At 39.8% G+C, this 20,773-nt stretch overlaps 1 long non-coding RNA gene across 1 annotated transcript; it reads left to right on the top strand.

The window, feature by feature from the left end:
• Positions 1 to 10,649: 10,649 nt before the first annotated feature.
• Positions 10,650 to 11,994, top strand: LOC311095267. Its single transcript, XR_014608805.1, has 4 exons — positions 10,650 to 11,249; positions 11,413 to 11,508; positions 11,610 to 11,704; positions 11,879 to 11,994. It is a non-coding gene; the product is annotated as an uncharacterized lncRNA (long non-coding RNA).
• The last annotated feature ends 8,779 nt before the right edge of the window (positions 11,995 to 20,773 follow it).

Raw genomic sequence — 20,773 nt, 5'->3', positions numbered from 1 at the left:
ACCTCCCCTCCAAGATAAACACAGTACTGATCTACCGGCCGCCCAAACCTCACCCATCCGTTATCGCAGAGACTCATGACCTCTTCACCTCCCTCTGCTCTCCATCTTCCAGTACTATCATACTTGGCCATATGAACATTCACATTGAAAATCCCTCCTCCCCGTTGGCAGCTGAATTTCTAAATGTACTGGACTGTCTCAACCTCACACAGCATGTTGATGCTCCTACTCACACCAGGGGGCGCACTTTAGACCTGGTCATTTCTGACTCTCCTTCCATCAAAAACCTGTTGGTGTATGACCTGGGCGTTACTGATCACAGCATCATCTCCATGGACGATTCCTGCCCGTCCCCCCTCCCCAAGCCTAAACGTGATATTCATTTTCGCAATATAAAAAACATCAACCCTGCCATCTTGTACTCTGATCTCAAACTGCTGGCCTCATTCAACCATCCATCAGTCAACAAATCGGTCGAACACTACAACTATTCTCTTCACTGCCTTCTGGATACACATGCCCCCCTCAAAACAAGAACTGTGTCTTTGTCATAAGCACATTTAATAACAGATGATTCTATCAGACAATGTCCTTATTCATTATGTGTGTGCATGTAGAGAGAGAGAGAGATAGAAAAGGCCTACATTAAATCTTATTGAATCATATAAGCTTATATTATATTTTATTGTCACACTTTAATGGGAAAATGAACCTATTTAATGAACAAACACAAACATGTAAGGCTTTTATTTGTACACATAACACTGAAACTGTGGAGTGTGTTGTGGTTCTTCATCTGCCAGAGCTTCTAACACAGGCTTCTGGCTGCTGTGTGTTAAATAAGCACCAGATGGCGCTGTCCTCCACAGTCAGGGGAAAGCCTCAGTGATTCACCAGGCTTCATTTCCCCATCCCTACGTTCATTGTTGTGATTGGTCGTAGTGTTCTCCTATTGCCTGCAGTGAGATGTTCAAACGCACGCTTGGTGCCGCCCCTCGAGCTGGCCGATTTTCATCAGTCGACCCCAGACCATTAATCTTTTAGATTTAGGTCTGGATTTCCAGGCTAGGAACTATAGGCAACGTCAGCACATTGAAATTAGCAAGCCACATTATTTAAATGTGAAATGTGTCAAGAAGCTCAGGGCAAGTAATGAACCGGTGTTTGTGTGTTAATAAAGGAGTCTGGATCTGATATATTTCTCAGGGCTGGAGAGAGTAAAGCAGAACGTTATAATCCATGTGGAGAAACTCTTCCAGAAGACATTTAATATCATGTGCAAATACTTTCTGTTTCACCAAACTGGAGCTGATGCTAATAATTACTTTAAAATACTTTAAAAACTGTTTAAGAATTGAGGAGTCATGGATAGTGGATAACGTTTCAGTAGTAAACCAATTTTATCACTAATAATTTAATGATTTTATTTATAGAATTGAACTGCATGCAGGAAACTCTAAAATAAGGAAGTGAAACTAACAGAAATACTCAGTGGCGGAGCCAGGATTTTTCCATAGGGGTGGGCAGGCAAGGGCCAGCAACCAGTCTGGGGTGGCACAGAAATATTATTATTTTATCATAAAAAATTATTTATGTGAGAGACCGTGTGCGTCTGAGGCTGATTATGGATTGCTCGTCAACTGAGTCTTCCTCTGTCAGAAGGAATAGGCAAATCCAATGGTGCAGTTTGAGAATTTATTGAGGATGAGTCAGGTACATGGAGATGATGATGGGTCACAAGTATTAATATGACAAGATAGATGTGTTTGCGTGTGTGTGTGTGTGTGTGTGTGGTTATCTGAAACAGAAAATACAATAAAATGTATATTAATAAACATGTAGGTTATGGTTGCATACAGATGCATAAAGAAATAACCCGCAGTACAACCAAAAATCCACTAGTGGGAGCTCTAACACTATAAATGAACTTGCATAAATACCACAAATCTCCAAATGGTGAAAAATGCCAAAACAGGCGAACTATACATTAAATATAATATTTGTAGTTATTTGCAAGGCAATAACTAAAGTATATACAGTGGATGGCTACTTTAGGAGCGCATGTGGAGCGCCGTAGCGGGCCGCAACAATATAGCAGTAGAGAATAACACGAGTATAACAACTTCGCCACCTGGGCTAATAACTCTGCAATAAACTCGCCATTCATGCAAAAGCCGTACTTACATCTTAAGGACGCACACAGCACTCATACACACAAGATTAGCGCAGGATTAACAAAGGATGGCAATTCTCTGCACCGTGAATGATGCTCTCATGGCACTGGACCACACCAAAGTGAAAGTACCTCGCGCAACCGCGATCGAGCAAAACTACAAATGAACACATGCATTATGGGTAACGTAGTCTATGTCAGGGCACGGACTTTTAACAATTTATGTATTGGACTGTTTTAGTGCCTACACAACTGAATAAAGTTAATTTGTACTTAATTGTAATTGAGATAGTGAATTAGGAATCATGGAATACTGAGTGAATTTTATATATTTTTTTTATTATTACCCACCACCTCATATTAAAATGAATTAAATAGTAATAAAAGGGCACACACTATAGCTCAACTTCAACTTGCTCAGTTAGCTTGGTTCTGGTTCTCAAAATCTCCAATAGCTTGTTCTACATTGTTGCATCTTCATGGATGAGATAACATGCAGATAAATACTGTAGTCCAAAGATTATTCAACCTTCAATGCGTTTGATATAATCAATGAACTATTCAACCAATTCTGAGTTTGTCAAAAAAGTTCAACTTTCTATATTAGTTGTCACAATAAATAATTGCAACAGTTCTATCATACCTAAATTAAAAAGGAAAACAAAAGTTCTCTTTTGAACCCCCATGTGCAAGAATGTGAACAAGGCGGAAGTCAACAGCACATCATGTAAAATGTTATGTTTTTCATAATGTAATGTTGCCAGAATGTAAAATTAGTTATTTTATGGATTTAAAAATTATCCATTTTTGTTTGTCCTTTACAAATGAACGCAAAATGAATGCCTATCGTCTAGTACAAATGCACAGGGCTCACATTTATTTGGACATTAAAACATTACATATCAGTTTGTGCCTTATATTGTGATCTCACATTGCAGAATATTTTAATCCAGACACATGTGACGCATATAGGCTATAACAAATACATGCATGCAGGTTTGACAGCTTTAATCGCCTTTTTGATTCTTACATGAGTTAATTGACGACAGAAGGGCTACAGCGCGCCGCATTTGCGCGTGATGTGTGTATACCGCAAGCACAGTACAACGGCTGTCAGCCGTATGACAGAAAAGTTAGTTTTACTTACATTTGGCCTGACAACATCTCATCTTAACGAAGATAGCCAACTGAACAAGGACAACGCCCTTTCCTCAGCATCTGACAGAAGTGTCACAAGCTTTCACACACATCTTCTAAAATAAAAGTAGCATCAGAAAAAAAGAGAATGACGTTTGTTGGTGACTGCACACTATTCGACTTCCTCAAAACGGTCTTGCAACCCACCAGTTGAGAAAGATTGACTCTATATTTACTATGTGCATATCACTGTCTGATGTTCTGCTGAAGCTCATTCGGCACTTGCACATTTCCGCACTCGTTTGACTTGCGCCTGGCGCTGAGGTGAAGTTGGAGTGTGCGTCTGAAAAGTCTCACGTTTTTTGTGGTCTTAAAGAGACGGTTCAGCGTTTTAAAAAAAGCTATTTTTGTCAGTAAAAAAAGAGAGACAGAAACAGCAGTTGTGAGAGGGGTGGCCAAAGGGGTGGCCAAGCTTAGACCAAGGGTGGCCACGGCGACCCCCTTAGCTCCGCCAGTGCTCTCGTGTGCAAAAGCAGAGCCTGTCCATCGTGTTCAGTCTGAAGCGTTGAGCGTAAGTGTGTTTGAGCCAGTGTGGTGAACAATATTGTCACATTATGTGCGGTTTAGTGTTGTTTTCATGGACTTTCAGGTTCTTGTCATTTGTCACATGTCTTTGTTCAGATTCCCCCACTCATCTATCTCTGGTCACAGTCATTATTAGTTCATCCGTGTCAGCTGTGTGCTATTAATGATCCTCGGTTTTGTTTGCTTTATAAGTTCACCCCTCACATTCATTCTCTGTTTGGTCTGTGTTTCAAGTGATGTGTGTGTGTGTGTGTGTGTGTGTTTTTGTTTATATTACATTGTGGGAACCAAATGTCCCCACAAGGATAGTAAAACCTGAGATCACCTCCATTGTGGGGACCAGCCAGCGGTCCCCACGAGGGAAATGGGTTAATAAACATACTGAATTATATTTTTTTGAAAATGTAAAAATGCAGAAAGTTTCCTGTTAGGGGTAGGGTTAGTGTAAGGGGACAGAATATACAGTTTGTACAGTATAAAAACCATTACGTCTATGGAGAAGTCCCCACAAAGATGTGTGCGCCTGTTTGTGTGTGTGTGTGTGTGTGTGTGTGTGTCCTGCTGCCTGTTTAGACTCACACCTGTTGGGATTATTCCATTAAACCGTGTGTTGGAACTGTGGAAGCCTCAGACCCCGCAACGATTGTTCATTTTCTTGTTTTCTGTTTCATTCAACCAATAACTGATTTGATTGTTCACTTCCAGTTTTAAATGATTGTTGTCCAACTATTTTAGCTTTAAAAAAAAAAAAAAAGATACGGAAACTCGCGCCTCTTGCCCTCTTCTAAGTGTGTCTTTATTTGGACAGTTTTTCCTCGTTATTTCGAGCTGGTGTAGAATCGAGCACTTGCTATATGAGCAATAATGAAAAATACATTTGTATTGAATTCCACTTGAATTCTAGTGAAGCAACACTTCTCAGAGTTTCATCTCTCAGTCTGTCAGAACACAGGAAGTTAATAACCACAGGAGGAGATGATGATGTTTAAAGGAGGAGCTGTAACTATATATAATGAAGAGCAAGACTGACAGAAACAGAAAATGGCTGATAAGTGTGATCTGTGTCTGCTGGGACTGATCATTCTCTCTTCACTTCTCACAGGTAAAGAAATCTGTATTTTCTCTAAAGACATTTAGTGGAATTAGTCTGGAAAGAGTTCATTTGAACATGCTCAGTTTTTCTTGCACACATTCACGTTGTGATCTCAGAGTTGTGTATTGATACACACAGATCATACTGTATTATTCCTGATACTGGACATAGTGTCACTCAAACATCTGATGACGAAGAATTATCTTCATATTAAGAGTGTCAAGTCAACTTTATTCAAGTCAACTTTATTGTCAATCAAACCATGTAACAGTACATTACACAGCAGACTGAAATTGCGTTTCTCCTATACTCCAATGTGCAATATTAAAACAAGATTTGACACATACTAAGCATAAACTAATCATACGGCTAAACATAAGACACCACTAAACAAGTGCAAATAGATATTCAACAGATAGACAGATCAACATAGCATATGGCCTACAGTGAGCTTACAGTTAGCTTACAGTTACCAGACTATCACAGAGTTTCAGAATATAGTCAGGTTAAGGTATTATACTTTAGTGCAATATAAAGTGCAATATGGCAAAGTGCAAGTAGCAGCATGGAGATAAATAAGTTTAGTAAACTTGTTACATTTCTTGTGCAAAGAGATATTAGCATATGTGCATGTGAGTATTTTGCAAACATTGAGTATGCCTTTTCCACAGTCTCACAGGTCTATTGTGTGTGTGGGTTGTGGATGGAAGGGGGAGTGTTATAATGCAGTTTTCATGATTGAGTTGAGCAGTCTGATGGCTTGTGGGAAAAAGCTATTGCTGAGTCTGGTAGTCCTGCAACGCATACTGCTGTAGCGCTTGCCAGATGGTAGGAGGGTGAACAGTTTGTGTGTGGGGTGGGTGGAGTCTTTGATGATGTTGGTGGCTCTATTGTGGCAGCGGGATGGGTATATGTCCTGGATGGATGGTTGGGCTGATCTGGTGATCTTCTCAGCTGACCTCACCACCCTCTGTAGAGCTTTCCGGTCAGCAACAGAGCAGCTACCATACCAGACTGAGAGACTGCTGGTGAGGATGCTCTCAATGGCACCCCTGTAGAAGGTAGTGAGTGCCAGTGGGCGGAGGTTGGCTCTTCTCATCCTGCGTAAGAAGTGGAGGCGTTGCTGAGCTTTCTTGACAAGGGAGATGGTGTTGGTGGACCATGACAGGTCATCAGTGATGTGCACCCCCAGGAACTTGGTGCTTTTCACTGATTCTACAGCGCTGCCATTGATAGTGAGGGGTGTGTGTGGCCTGTGATTTTTCCTGAAGTCCACAGTTATTTCCTTTGTTTTATTAACATTGAGATGTAAGTTGTTAATGTCACACCAATTGATGAGTTGGTGTACCTCATCTCTGTATGCCGAGTCATCGTCGTTGCTGATGAGGCCCACCACTGTCGTGTCATCTGCAAACTTGATGATGTGATTTGAGTTGTATCTGGCACAACAGTCATGGGTCATCAGTGTAAACAGCAGAGGACTCAACACACATCCTTGAGGGACCCCAGTGTTCATGATGGTGGTCTGTGAAGAGTTTTTGCCAACTCTTACTGTCTGTGGTCTATTGGTGAGAAAGTCTAATAGCCAGTTGCAAAGTAGGGTGTTGATGCCTACAGCACTGAGTTTATTCACCAGATGTTGAGGAATAACTGTATTGAAGGCAGAGCTGAAGTCGATGAACAGCATCCGCACACAGCTGTTTTTGTTCTCCAGATGAGCCAGACTAAGGTGAAGTGCTGTTGCTATGGCATCATCAGTGGAGCGCTTGGGACGGTATGCAAACTGGAAAGGGTCAAATGTGGCAGGTAGGCTGGATGTTATGTGAGCCTTGACCAGCCTTTCAAAGCACTTCATCATAATGGGCGTGAGTGCTATAGGCCGGTAGTCGTTCAGTGTTGTGGCTGGTGATTTCTTTGGTAGCGGTATGATAGTAGTGGCTTTGAAGCATTCTGGTATGATGGCATTGCTCAGAGAGATGTTAAAGATATCTGTGAGAACATCTGTAAGTGAGTTAGCACAGTCTCTAAGCACACGCCCAGATATATTATCAGGACCAGCAGCCTTCCTGGGGTTCACCCTTTGAAGAGTCCTCCGCACATCGGCAGGGTCAAGTTGAAGAGTTGCATTGTCCAAGCAGTGTAGAGCTTTTGTCGGAGTGGTGTTGTTGTTTTCCTCAAAACGGCTGAAGAATGAATTGAGTGAGTTTAGAAAGTCTGTGCTGTCCTCGCACGGTAAGGGTGTAGGCCTGTAGTCCGTTACTGACTGGATGCCTTGCCATAGGCGTCTAGGGTCTTTTGTATCAGTGAAGTGTAACTGGATTTTTTGACCATAGGCATACTTTGCTGCTCTCAGGCCTCGGTTCAGGTTGGCCCTGGCAGTTCTGAGGGCCTCTTTGTCTCCAGACTTGAAAGCCGCATTCCGTGCTTTTAGTAGCTCACATACCTCCCTGGTGAACCATGGTTTGTTGTTTGCCCTTGTGGTGATGTGTTTTACGATGGTCACATCTTCCATGCATTTGGATATGTATCCTGTCACAGACTCAGTGTATTCAGTTATATTGACATGCTGGTTGGAAGTGGCAGCCTTCCTAAAAACAGTCCAATCTGTGCAGTCAAAACAGTCCTGAAGCGCTGAGGTAGCCCCCTCTGGCCAAGTTCTAATCCACTTCACAGATGGTTTGTTCCTCACCAACAGTGGCCTGTAAGATGGCATTAGCATAACAGAAAGATGGTCCGAGTTTCTCAGGTGGGGGTGTGGAACAGCTCTGTATGCCTGTTTGATGTTGGAATAGACCTGGTCTAGAATGTTTTCACCCCTGGTTGCAAAGTCCACATATTTATGAAAATGTGGGAGTACTGTCTTCAATTTGGCCTGATTGAAATCGCCCGCGATTATACAGGCAGAGTCCGGGTTTGAGTCCTGCATTTTACTCACAGATTGATACAATGTAGAAAGTGCGTCTTTTGTGTTCGCACTGGGTGGTATGTACACGGCTGTAATAGTCACGGCTGAAAATTCTCTTGGTAAGTATACTGGACGGCATTTGACTGTTAGAAATTCTATATCTTTGGAACAGTGTCTTGAGATGACTTTAACATTTGTGCACCAATTGTTATTAATGAAAATTGCTACCCCACCACCTCGTAGCTTACCAGTGAGTGCATGGCTTCTATCTGCCCTGAATGTTGTTAGTCCATCCACCTGAATGGCGTTGTCTGGAACAGTGTGATTAAGCCATGTCTCAGTGAGGACGATGGCGTTGCAATCCTTCACCATCCTTTGTGTAATTAAATCCAATCTGAGGTAGTCCATTTTGTTTTCCAGCGAACGAACGTTGGAAAGTAGAATCGAAGGAAGTGCAGGTCTGTTCGGTTTGGCTTTTAGCCTTGCACTGATGCCCGCTCGACTGCCTCGCTTGCTAAGTCTAGCACACCGCTTGCGACTCATGCTAGGTCTCCCCCACCGCTTGCGTCGCCTCCAGCATCGGTCAGTGTCGGGGGTGAAGTCCGCTGCTTTGCAGGCCTCTGGGTCTTGCTGTTGTAAGATGCCCAGCTCGTCGAGTGCTTTGTGTTCCAGAGCAAAGATAACTCTGGAAAGATCGCTTAAAAAATTTGAGTTTCGTAGTCCAAGTAGTTGGCTTCTGTAGTAGACTTTTCTCGTACAAGACTGGGACGATTCAGACGACACATTTAACATAAAACGCACATCGTTACTGGGAGCTGAAGTAGCCGCTGCCGTACAGGGCGCCGCCATGTGTCAGTGATTTGAACAGCTCTCTGATAAAGACTAATAGTTTATTCTGGAGAGTGTGTTGTTTGCTTTAAATGAGAAATAAAAGACTGTATTTGAATCTTCTGTTTTTTAATTGTGTTTCAGGAACCAGTGGAGTGGATCATGAGTACATCAGTTCTGGTGAAAATGTCTCTCTGTCCTGTAATAAAGCTCTTTCTGACTGCAAATCAACTACATGGATCTACTCTAACAGACATTCAGCAGAAGTTGAACTGATTACTGGAGGGATAAAGAATAAAGACACAGAGAGACATGAGAGACTGAGTCTGGAGTCTGACTGCTCTCTGAACATCAAGAACGTCACAGTAGAAGATTATGGATCATACATCTGCAGACAATATGTGAATGGAGAACAACAAAGACCTGATGCTGATGTTTATCTGAATGTTCTTCATGGTAAGTTTATGATTATGTGGTCAATTTAAAAAGGGCAGATTCTCCCTTTAAACTCAGATGATGATTGAAGAGTCTGTGATTTGTGTCTTGTGTTCAGTTTCAGTGTCTCCATCATCATCATCTTCATCATCTTCATCCTCACAGACTGAGATCAGTCCAGGCCGCTCTGTGACTCTCTCCTGTCAGTTGTATTCATATATGTACCCCTGTAATTATTGGGTCCGTTGGGGAGTTGAGCTGTTGTGGGTGAATCAGACTGGTGTTGATCTGAAGACAGACTCCAGATATCAGATATTATCATCATCAGATCAAGATCGCTGTATCATCACTCTGACTACAACACTCCTGAATGAAGATGACAACAGAGAGTGGAGATGTCAGCTTACTCGCAGAGATCAACTCGAGACCTCAGTCAGATACACTGTCAAGTATTCAGGTGAGAAAACACTCTTTTCTGACAGATTTGTGAAAACTTCCACAGATTGGCTCTACTCTTTCTGATGGCTTCATACGTTTTGGAGTTGTAAAATATTAGTGGTCAAGTCATAAACTGCATAACAATCCTTATAATCCCCAATATTGGCCTCCTACATGGGTCATACATGATATATAGCATAAATCAGACGAGTGTATTAAAGCCTAGTATGACCCATGTAGGAGGTCGGCTTTAGGAATTATAAGGCTTATGAAAATGAATGAGTCTCATGAATCAGTGTTAAAAGTCATCCTGTGTAACTAGTAAAATATAATGATGCTCTTGTACAGTATGAATCATCTGAACAAACATTCATCCTTTACAGCTCCAGCTGATTCAACGACAGCAGTGAGTCCTTCTACACGAGGTACATGATGATGATGATGATGATGATGATGATGCTTTTACGCCACTGATGATGTTATTCACAGCTTCGTCTAACATAATTCTATAGAAAATATGAATGTTACCATATAGATATTTTACCTCACTGAAATATGTAAGAGTTGATTGAAATCACATTCCTGTCGTCATCTGTGCCGATGGCTTTTGTCTTTGTCTATAATTGTCCCCAATCATCCTTTTCAGCTTAAGCTAATACAACAACACCAGACACAGACTCTTATCATTCAAACACAAACACAAAAGGTCACAAAACACATAATTAGTCATTCTCCTCCTGACAGCTTGAGAGTGAAGCAAGAAGATAATAGATGACAGACTTGTGCACATATTCATCATTTCTGTGATGTGAAGCTCCAGTATTATGTGATGATGATGTTGTGTATATGTGGCATTATGTGTTGAACTGAACTAACAGACGTGATCCACAGATCCAGCTGATACAGCATCAGAAACTGGAGTCAGTGTGACTGCTGGATCATTATACAGAGGTACGACACGTTCATTTATACTGACAGCTTTATAACATTAAACTATCAGTCAGTCTGTAAATGCTTCATCAATAACTGTTGATAGTTGAATACCCTTGACTTCAGTCATGTACAGTTTCTCTTCTTCCTCTCATGTTTCCTGCAGTGATTGTGAGTATTGTTGGGATCGCAGTGTTTGCTGCTCCTACTGTGATTCTTCTTCAGATCATCTGTGCAAGAAGAGCTGGTGAGTTTTGAGCCGCACACAATCTGATGATTCACACTCATCTGATCTGGAACAATCTGCAATCATGATAAAAACACATACGAGAGGTCAGTCAATGCTTTTATTTTGCAGGGAGGAAGGACTCGAAGCACCCAGAGGAAATAGAGATGCCGACAATATTAGAATAAAATACTGATGAGTTTAGAGCCAATCTGCAGCAATATTTACAATAGCAGAAACTTACAGAGGATTGTTCATTGTTTTATTTTCTTCTTCTCAGAAAACAGAGAAAAAACTCTGAGCACTTATAGTGACATAATCAAGTTTAGATTAAAATGTGTTTTGTTTTTTTACATATGTAGCCAGGTCAGTAGAGGGCGCTACTGAGGGTATCAGTAGAGGGTGTAATTTCCCTTTAAATATGTCACTTCCTTTTGGGTGGAATGGCTGCAGTGCTTGAATTGTTTGGCATGGTCGGTCGCTGGAAGAACAAGCTCTGGTAGGTTTATTTAAGAGATTATGGTCTTAAGAATAGTATTTTAATGCTCACTGGTGATGCTTTATGAGGGTTTTGATGTGTTGGCCAAGAGCCAGCGATTTTGAGTGTCAGTGTGGCTTTAATTGGGCCAGGGGTGTTTAATCCATTCATTGTGTCTATGAAGTTGTTTTGTTTAGGCATGTGGTTTAAATACCTTAATGGTGAGAAGGTTTGACTGGATGAGTTGTGGACACTGGGTTACCATTGCAGTACACTGCACGTGAGTGTTGGTCCTTTATCAAAATAGGTTGTTTTATTGTCCGAAATGAGCTGTGAAAAACCTTTTTGTATGTATTAAAACAAATAAATACTTTTTTTTAGAGAAGTTTCCTTAAAAGCCCTCACATTGGCTATGCTGAACGAGATGAGCAGTGGACATTAACGACAGTTGTACTTCCAGTGTCTTCTGAAATAAGGTATCTAATTATTCATGTAATTCTGGAATAGCTAGTATATTTTAACATTGATTGACATTGTAATTTTACTTTGTACGGGCTGTGGTTTTTAGTAGGAACTGATGTTATGTCTAGAGATAATACTTGTATGCTTTGATAAGAATGTGTTTTTGCTTTATTGTTTTTTCTTTATAGAATTCGATCCATCCAGTGCAAATGACCACTGTTTTTCCCTACCTTTATTTTTAAGTTTCTTAATAGGATTATGGTATTGTAATCGGTTTATTTTGTTTATTTGTTTGGTTGTTGGCCCAACAATTAATCCATTGTATTTTCTTTATGGTTTATTTTGTGAGCTCCAAGCTAGGTCATATCTAACAGCTCCCAATAGAGTAACTAGTGGGGGAAGATACTCATTTTGATTTATACACCCGTGTGGTGTGGAAAGTTTGGTGTGTATTTGTATATGTAGTGTGCGGTGTAGAAAGTTTGTAATTTCTTTTTGGGGTGTATTGTATTTATTCATTTGTTGTGTATATTTTCTTTTTTTGAAGTATTGTTACCCCACATAGTCTCTTCTATTGCCACCCTGTATCACTAAACGTGGCTAGCTTGTGAAAGAAATTGAATGAGACTAGAATCCATGTATTTAATAAAAGCGATGTATTCATTTTTATAGCAGTCTTGCCTTAAGTTTATTCATTTAATTGGATAGCCTCGCGGGAAATCCCTTTATTGACTTGGGGACTCCTACCCAAACAAAATTGGAGTGGCGTAGTCGAAATCAGTAACCAAACATCTCTATTGCTTCGTCACACATATAAAAGCCAGATTTATTTTCATTTATATGGATTTTATGGATATATTTGCCTACAGTGTTGAAAGTCATTCTCTTGCGCTTCATATGTAAACTGCTTTAAATATAATATTAATACAGTAATGGACAGACTCAGACTGTATAATCTCTCTCTGTTCTGTGTGATGGAGCTGATTTGAGGATTCTTGGATCTTGTCTGTTCATTCCTGTTTTTAGCATCTTTTTTCATTTTGAATGATTGCTATAATTGTCTTAATAAACCTCTGCAGTTGTGTTTAATAAGTCTCCTTTCCTGAGATGTTTGTTAGGAATATGTTAATTCCCCTTCATGAGCTGGTAATGTATCTGTAAGTCCACTGAAGCGAGTTGTAGTTGAGAAGCCGCTTCAATAACCGAGAGCTAGATATTGGGTCTTAAACACCTCACGACACCCTGAAGGACCCACTGAGAGGTCAGACTTGAAGCACTGTTCCTGAGATGCTCTTCTTGGTGGTTAACTGTAAGCAGCAGACAGATCCAGCAAGAGGAGAACTGAGGATTCGGAGGCTCCTCTTGCCAGTCTCAGAGCTTCAATAACCGAGAGCAGGGCCGTCTCAGTTTAGTGGCGCTTCTGAAGCCAGACTGGTTGTTGTCCAGGAGGATGTTCTGTGTGAGAAATGTAGATAGTTGGTCGAAAACGACTCGTTCAAGTGTTTTAGCAAAGTGGTCCAGAAGTTCAGGGAGGCGGAAGTTAAATCAGTGGTGCTTGAGAAATACATCCCAGATCTTCCAGAGCATTTGTAGTGTTGATAAAGGAGTCTGGATCTGATATATTTCTACCAAAAAGACTCAGGAGAGAATTATTGAATGCAATAGATTTATTTGTGAAAGATTACAGACGGAATAAAATTGATGCTCGACAAGCTCCGTCTCGGTTCTTTGGCGTGGGCTCTGTCCTCCGTCTGGGTCGGTGAGTTAGCCGGTAGGTCCTGCCTGATGGTCTGGACAGGGGCGGAGCCTAAACCCCCAAAATAAGGAATATATGATGGATTCCTTACGTACCTAAGATGACTCTGGAAAGTATACAGGGTAATTAGACAACGTGAGAAAAGTTGATAAACGTCATCTAGATAAGGCTTAATACGAAACTAACGTTTGATAACGATGATGTAGCCTTGAAATTAATAGGGAGAGTGAAAGATGCAGTTAATAATGCACTGTGCTTCGGTATGTTACAACTCCTAAACAGAGCAACTTTTGGCAAAAGAAAGTGAAGATCTAATCCGAGCCTCGATAGGCTTGAATAGAGGAGCTGCGCATTTAAAAAAAAAAATTAAGAAAAATAAATAAATAAAATAAAGGCAGAAATGAATCTTTGATAGGCCTATGCGTTAACGTCGGCTGCCACGGTAGGCCTCAGAACTTTTAGCTTAATCGTGAATCTCGATAGATTGCGATGCCTCGATTGGCCGAAAACGAGCATGTGCGATGCCTCGATAGGCCGAGAACAAGCATGTGCGATGCCTCGATTGGCCGAAAACGAGCATGTGCGATGCCTCGATTGGCCGAAAACGAGCATGTGCGATGCCTCGATAGGCCGAGAACAAGCATGAGTATTAATATCTTAGTTTGGCTATGAAAATAAAACCATAGATGGGAAAGTTAAAAGTAGGTCCGTGATGACCTTCTGTTTAAAAGTTACTAATCTGCTGTCAATGTGACGTTCCCGGGCGCTTCGATAAGCAGAGATGGGAGAATGAAATATTGATATTTCTTAAAGCTAGAATTGCTTTGTGACTGGTGCCCGTGATCAGCGTGAAGTATAGCTTAATAGAACTACGTGTACGCTCGCTAATATTAATGCCTCAATAGGCCGAATAATCGTGTATGAACGAGATACGGAATCTCGATAGCATTACTGTAAAGGCTACGATAAGCCGTGGACCAATGTGAACAGAAGCCACGTCTGGACACGAATGATGAGGTGTAGATTTTAAACGAAGCCTCGATAGGCAGGGATGTTAAGCTACATACATCCGGGTTATGAAGAAAGGGAGAAAATAAGATGTTGAGAGAAAAGCAAAGTTAAATAGCATATGCACCAGCCCAGTCTTTCTTTAAAAATAGGTCCGTAATTAACCTTACATTTATAAATAATGAGGGCTGTCGCCAGGCGACTTTACGAGGAGCCACAATAGGCAGAGATAACACAATAGGCAGAGATAACACATTGGGATGATGCTTTCAGGGAAGCTACGATATGCGTTTACGCACGAAGGCCGCGATTGGCCATGAAATATTTGGCTTTAGCGTACAGTTATGAAAGCTCGTACAATAGTGATGCCTCGATAGGCTGAGTTCATGTATCGGAACCGAGATTAGTTGAGAGCTTCGATACACTGTAAAAAATTTATTGTCAAATTAACAGTAACTTACTGGCAACAATTATCCAGTAGTTGCTGTATTTCATTCAACAGTAAAATTACTGTAACACTAAATACAGTACTGTTAAGCATACTGTAAAATTAAATACATTATTTTACTGTAATTTTTTACCACGTTAAAACACAGTATTACACCGTTGATTTTTAATAATACTGTATAGTATTATACAGTTATGAAATGTTATTTTATTACTTTTACAGTGCTACTGTGTTACCTGTAGAATATGTAGAAAATCTGTAGGAATATTATTTTAACTGTTAATGGGAAATAGAAAAAAGAACAATTGAAGCTTTAACTGCACAACAAGGTTTATTGTGTATTTTTAAACAATACATTAGTAATAATAATGTAATATGATACAACAATAAAAATCTGTTTTAAAAGAAGACTAATGAACAATATATATTTAATAATTAAGATCAGTGAACAATTCATGTATTTCAATTCATGCAAAAATGATCCTGAACAGGTAAAAAAGAAACTTAGAAAGAAAGCAAGACAGGTGAGGATGAAGGCCAGGTGAGGAGGGTAGTGATGGTGTCAAGTGGTAGAAGAGTGACAACACTTCTGATAATCCTGCAAGGAATGATAAGCACAAATCAATCAGAGGCAAAACTAATAATAAAAAAAACCTAACTCACATTATCAACACCTTTTTAGGAGAATTTTTTTTTCCTATGGTATCCACTTTATTTTTCACGGAAGAGTGGGCACGGCCATTTATAAATGAATCACTTGATTGGGGCTAACAGTAGCTGCTGATCATTTCTGTTCGATTCTCGATTTTGAATCAAATTTAATTTAGATATATGCATAGATTTGATTTTAGATTTGATCATAGATTTTAAATCTATTCTATGCATATATCAAAATGAAATTTGATTCAAAAGAGAATTCCCAATTTCAAAAGTACCGCCTCTTTTGAATCAAATCGTGACCCAAAGAATCGATTTGAATCGAATCGTTGAATCAAAAAGATTCCCACCCCTATTACATTTCATTATATTTTAACTTTACCTGTTGTCTTCATTATTTAATGTATGTTTGAGAACATTTAAAACTTAAAATAAATATTTGACATTGATTGTGATAATTATCAATACTGACTGATATGAAACATTTTATCAAGATGATTTTTGACCATATCACTCAACCCTATTTTTTACCATTTCATGTTTTAATTAAAACTTATTTAAAGAGGTGTAAAAATTATAATATAAAAATACAAATTATTTGACTTAAACAAGGCATATTTGTTAAATGGAAACTGTGAAGGGAACATAATTACATTATAAAACAGACTATCAATTTGAAAAATGTATGGTTTAAGTGATTTCCACCCTTTTTGGATTTTTCTAAATACAGATTCAGACACAAATCATTTCTAAAGATATGGGCTCCGCTGCACATCCCTAATATTACTCTTACCTTAATGATTTTGCCAATCATATTCTGCAAAGTCCCTGATTCAAGGCCATGGTCTTCCTCCGAACAACCTTCGCACTCTTTCTGCTCACCTGGAACTGTGATGTTCATTTCGAATTTTCAGGATTTATCCTGACAAGAAACCTGTAAACACAAAAAAAAGATATAGCCTATATATTTTCCAACTGAATCAAGAGTGATCACAATATGTAGCATCATCTGTAATAAGTCACATCACAATAAGCTCTAAGTCAAAGCTCTAAACCATCACTTGTGCAAAATAAAAAGCCATAGGTGTTACTAATAGAGATCAATTTGTAACAAAAGTGTATGAATGAACAATAGCTGTGTCCCAAAGTGAAGGCTGCGTCCTTCGAAGGCCGTATTTGAAGGCCGGATGGCCGTATTTGAAGGCCGATTGCGTCACCGCGGCGCGACGAAGGACGTCCCAATTCAAAGGCTGCATCCTTGGAAGGTCGCATTTGAAGGCCGATTGCGTCACCGCGGCTCGATGAAGGCTGTCCCAATTCAATTCTCCATCCTCCGAAGGCCGTATTCGAAGGCCGGTTGCGTCATCGCGCCGCGACGAAGGCTTCCCTGATTCAAAAGCGACGCCAAATGCACCCTTCGTTTCCCCGTGAAAAGAAGGATACATAAATGGACACTTAGCGGCCTATCCTACCCCATAAGTCATTGCGCGCCGTTGAAGACAGCATTTATTTATTTATTTTTAAAGGCGGCCGAGACTAGAGATCGGTGGTGGACGGCAAATTCACATTTAAATGTAAGTATTATGTTTTCATTTACTCAAATAGCTAGCGAAACCAGAGTTAAATTTTCTTATAAACTTCTTCTTAACTCCTTCGTCACCATTGCGTGGCTTCATTTATCAGGTAGTTTTAGGCAAAACTTGTGGTAATAACGTTATTAGTTTAACGACCTATCTGTAATATTTGCACTTGTGTATTATAAGAAATATCACTCACCCAATAAAGCCCAAAACAATAAGAAAAGCAGTAGATAAGGCAATGGGGTTTCACTTTTATGTGTTTTTGTAGTGCTGTCATGCAAGCTATGTGGTTTTAAACAAATTTTAGTATACAGAAATATGATTTCTTAAGTATTTTGTATGCATATCTTGATGTGTCATATTTTGCAGTGTTAACAATGCACTTAAGATTGCTCCTCTGTGTTAAGTAACGTTACCCTTTTTCTGCTTTTTTAGAACAATTCAGGAAAAAATGGGTCTATATATATATATAAGAAAAGTACACACATCTTTGCTGAAATGTATTGTCCTGTTGTTGTTAACAAGCCATGGTTCATTTGCTCTGCCTTTAGGATTGCAAGTGTCCTGGGACAGGAGAGGGTGTGAGTGGGAAACCCACTGCTGAAGCTTGGCCCTGGTTTGTCCTCATGGATGAGGTGTTTGGACAGATGCATTGCACCAACCCCCCTGTCCTCATCGCCTCAATCCCTGAGGACACACCAGGGCCGAGTTCAGCAGTGGGTGCCCACGGTGAGGAGGAGCCAGGGGCAGCAGCAGCAGCACAAAGGCGGCGAGACAGGACGAGTTTTTGGACTTGATCAGAGAAGAAATGCAACTACAGAGGGAGGCAGAGGCGAGGAGTGCACAGGAAAGAAGGGAGAGGATGGACAGGCTGTTTTCTCTTCTTGAGAGAATGATTGAAAAATATATATATTTTCTACATATTCTTGTTTAACTTTTTTCACTTTTATTTTTTAAAAGAAAAATGATGTACATTTATTGTTATGCAACTTTAATTGTGTAAATAAAAGAGAATGAATTGTTCTGGACATTGTTTATTTTTGTAATGACAGTAATACTTTCTGCATGAAACAAATTCTATACCTTTTATTTTTTCAAATAAAATTGGTAAATGAAAATCATTTGTTCTATAGGCTACATTAAAGTACTTTTTCCAACTATTTACAAAATACGTTAAACATATCAAAATCAACATAAAATAAACATTTAATTTTACAATACATAAAATAAGAAAAAAAAATGATGTAGACTATTGAGCTGAGCAGGGAGACGCTGGAGCTGCTGGACCGGGATGGGCTGCCCCTGGTAAGGCCTCCTGCTGGTGGGACATCATCTGGGATGGTCTCCAGAGTGTTAAAGTGCATATTTCCACTATCCACTAAGTTGTCTACCAACAGGTTTGCAGGGCTGATTCAATCGACGGCTTTCTGAAAAAAGTACTTTTAATAACTACTGCATTTATGTTAGGCTACTACTGCATTACTGCGTAGGCTATGTTGCATTTTACTTATGTATATTTTCAATATACAGTAATATCTGGTTGTTACATTATATACTTTTGTGTAGTGTAATGTAATCACATTGTGATGTGAGGGAAAAAAGTACTTCAGGTTACTTCACATTTGTAAGTGAATACTTAACGAAATATGCAGTTCCGAAAATTAAAGTAACAAAATGTAGGCTTATTGTCACAATATTAACAAATTGTTGCTAACTACAGCAGCGTCTCATATCAAAGGGCGCATCTGAAGCGCTCGGAGCGGTCTAGCCTACGAAGGATTGTTCTTGTCGCCTGGCAACTCTGACAGCTGCAGATGACGAGCGCGAGAAATACTGGACTTTTTATATTAAATTGGCTTTTGTATTCAAACAGGGCTAAACCGAAAATACATGATCCGGCAGCGCCGGGGCACACCATGACCTCCAGTAAAATATAAAACATAAAAATGACAATAGCCAATTCTGGCTCCATAGTTTACTCAGTTATCAAAATGAATGATCAGGATAGCAGCTGTCCTCTCGCAGCGGTGATCGGGAACACCTGGTTGCACAATTAGGAAATCCTAGGAAGGCTACATGGTGCGTCCTTCAGAGGACGCATAGGCTGCATCCTTGAAGTCTGCGTCCTTCGAAGGATGCAGCCTTCAACATTGGGACACAGCTGAAGTTGCTGATCTTGCAAAACTCACTGTAAGTTGATGTTCATGTTGGCCTGTAACACCACTGAGCAAGGCAGAGTTTAAAGAGGAATCACAGAACTGATTAATACATTATGGGTAAGAAAAAAGGGAAGTGTCCAAAAAAAGTGAGCACTATATAGGCCATAAAATAATCATTCTCAGGATAGCATGTTTAAATAAATGATTATTGATCTAGAATATGGAAATATATGGAATAGTTGTAATTTAACAGAAACGGTTGAACATGTTATTTTTTTGTTATTTTTTTTTCTGTAATTACTCGCAATCACACACATTTTATATTGTAATAATTTCACATTTAATATGCAAATTAACAAAACAACAGAGGCAGTAGGCCTATATTTTAAAAATGTGTCTTTTTATGAATAAAGGCCATTGTCTCTATGAAATTGTCTAAAATATATAGGCTATCATTATGTCTGCATCATATAATACTGATTATTTATATATTCTTGTAGGAATAGAGACAACACAGTGAGTATAGCATAGGGAAAACAACTTGTTCTTCGTTTTATTACTTTGTCAGCATCAGCCAAACAACACGTGACCTGACCTAGCCCTCCAGTGGCTAGAATGCATTAACCCAAAAACATCTCAGTTTCTCCCCTCTTAATCACATTTTCAACACACATATCCAAACTTACATATCCAACATATCCAAACTTATATCCAAACTTATAGAAACACAAGGAATTCAACTTAAAGTATGGCAATAATGGGATCACTTTCTAATGTAACTGAACACTATTAGTTGGTGTCACTCCAGATGAATGTAAACTCAGTTATGAGGTATACAACACAAATCATGACATTTGCCATATTTTTTCTTTCTTTTTGAACTAACCAAACCTTAAACATTTTATGAGTGTAGCCTGTTATGTGGTCTGTGGACCCGGACAGGAATCCTCCTCGCGCTTTGGGAAGGTGTCGTCCGAGAGCTGTGTTTCAGGTGCACAAGAATACACACGTTTCTCTGTATACCGTCTCCATCTCGGCATCTATCCACATTATTAGCAGCCTCTTCATCCTCCTCATTTTGCCAGATTTGTAAAAATTTTTAAAAGAAAACCCACCACTTCAGGTCGACTTTGCACTGGAGCCATCCTTTTTTTCAGGGGAATGTGAGATCCGATCTGTTATCCAGACACAGAAGGCTCTTGATGTGGACGGGTGTAAACGCACCGTGTCCTGATTGGCTTTAAAGAACGTTGATCACATGTTAATGCCAAGAATTTAAAGTGTATGTAGTAGATTGAGCTCATTCTAGCACGTCCAGTGTTGCCACTAGGGGGCGTATATATGTGTGTGTGTTGTGTGGGAATCACCTGTTGCTGCAAACACACCGTCACAGCGGCCAAAACAGACAAACCATAAAAGAAGAGTTAAGAGCCCAACTAATGGAAACACTGATCACTGTTATGGTGACTTCACAT

This window comes from Abramis brama (assembly GCF_963993115.1).
Source record: "Abramis brama genome assembly, chromosome: 1".
Classification (NCBI taxonomy): Eukaryota; Metazoa; Chordata; class Actinopteri; order Cypriniformes; family Leuciscidae; genus Abramis; species Abramis brama.
Note: the sequence above shows the minus strand (reverse complement) of the source record. Positions and strands in the feature narration are given on the sequence as shown.